We start from the raw sequence: 375 nt of genomic DNA on the forward strand, positions 1-375 counted from the left end.
AGGCATTCGGTAACTTTGAACGTCAGGCTCATACGTGAAATCGTTGGACGATGTGTCTACAACTTTGATAGTCGTAGGATTTATGACTCTTTGAAAATAAAAGAAATCGTTTGTGAAAAGAACGTTATACGACCTTCGACGAAAGTCCTGGTCCGCGCGACTTACGCCTGTTTCGCAGTCCTGAAAGAAGGATGCATGCCACTTTGATTTCAGGCGCGAGCGTCTCTCAAAGCCGTAAGCGGCCCTGAGTTTCGCCGTCATCTAGTATCCTCTAGATAGAAGAGGAAACCAAGGAACGGAATGAGGGAGAGAGTAGAGGCAGCAGTTCGTGGCAGCCTGGAGAGCGAACCATCCATCACGGATGGCTCAAAGCCG

This window comes from Mycetomoellerius zeteki, unplaced genomic scaffold (genome assembly GCF_001594055.1).
Source record: "Mycetomoellerius zeteki isolate Tzet28-1 unplaced genomic scaffold, Tzet1.0 scaffold145, whole genome shotgun sequence".
In the NCBI taxonomy this organism is placed as follows: Eukaryota; Metazoa; Arthropoda; class Insecta; order Hymenoptera; family Formicidae; genus Mycetomoellerius; species Mycetomoellerius zeteki.